Source organism: Zea mays, chromosome 10 (genome assembly GCF_902167145.1).
Source record: "Zea mays cultivar B73 chromosome 10, Zm-B73-REFERENCE-NAM-5.0, whole genome shotgun sequence".
In the NCBI taxonomy this organism is placed as follows: Eukaryota; Viridiplantae; Streptophyta; class Magnoliopsida; order Poales; family Poaceae; genus Zea; species Zea mays.
Genome location: NC_050105.1, coordinates 65,432,714 through 65,433,595, shown reverse-complemented (window position 1 = coordinate 65,433,595; position 882 = coordinate 65,432,714). Strand labels below are relative to the sequence as shown.

At 38.0% G+C, this 882-nt stretch overlaps 1 non-coding gene across 1 annotated transcript; it reads left to right on the top strand.

The window, feature by feature from the left end:
* Nucleotides 1-247: 247 nt before the first annotated feature.
* Nucleotides 248-328, top strand: LOC111590352 (small nucleolar RNA Z199). Its single transcript, XR_004853484.1, has one exon. It is a non-coding gene; the product is annotated as a small nucleolar RNA Z199 (small nucleolar RNA).
* Nucleotides 329-882: the final 554 nt, after the last annotated feature.

Genomic DNA, 882 nt, shown 5'->3' with positions numbered 1-882 from the left:
TACCAGAACTGTTTGATGATCAAGTGGTGAGCTATTAACTTACTCTAATGTCATGAATGGAGTTAGTTATTCTCCTATGATTCCTAAGTTTTAAGCCTCTGATGATCCCATCTTTATCCTTGTGCATCATATTCTGAGCAGCAGTATACTAAACAATGAGTGCCACTGTTTCTCTTTGAAAATCTGGACTTTAGTTTGCTATGTTTCTTACTGAGATACTTAGCTAGGTTTTTTTGCATGTTTCCATGGTCAGATGAAGAATATAAAACTACAACAATATGATGGGATTATTCTCCTATGATTCCCTCGTTCTAAGTCTCTGATGACCATTCTAAATTTTTCCTTGGTTTTGTTTGCATCATCCATTTCTCTCGTGAGCTTGCCTTCGCAGTGAGCAATTGTTGTCTTGCAGTCTTACATGGTTGTTCCCCAGGGCATGAGAATATTGAATCATCAGGTGGATGATGATCGCATAGAGTGCCTAAGCCACCACCTCAAGAAAGTAGTGTTGAAAGGTTACAGGGGGCAAAACATCATACACAACTTGCCATTTTTCTTGTTCGTCATGTAGGGTTCTACATGTCTTCAAATTCTTCCAGAGTGAAAATGACTGCAACAGGAAATGGTTGACAAACCAGAAAAGACAATTACAGGTGGACAACCGAGCATTTTTGCGGGTTCAATTTGTTTTTGAGAAATCCAGCAAGAGTTACATCAGGTTTTTGAAGCCAGCCAGTAATGTATCTCTCAGATAAATGTTTCTCCATTTTCATATCATTAATTTAAGGATTAATTGTATAAGAATCACTAAAGGTTGGTCAATCAATTATACAGAAATTCTGGACAAGAATTCTAGGTGTGGGCCCTGCTCTTCGTGCTATT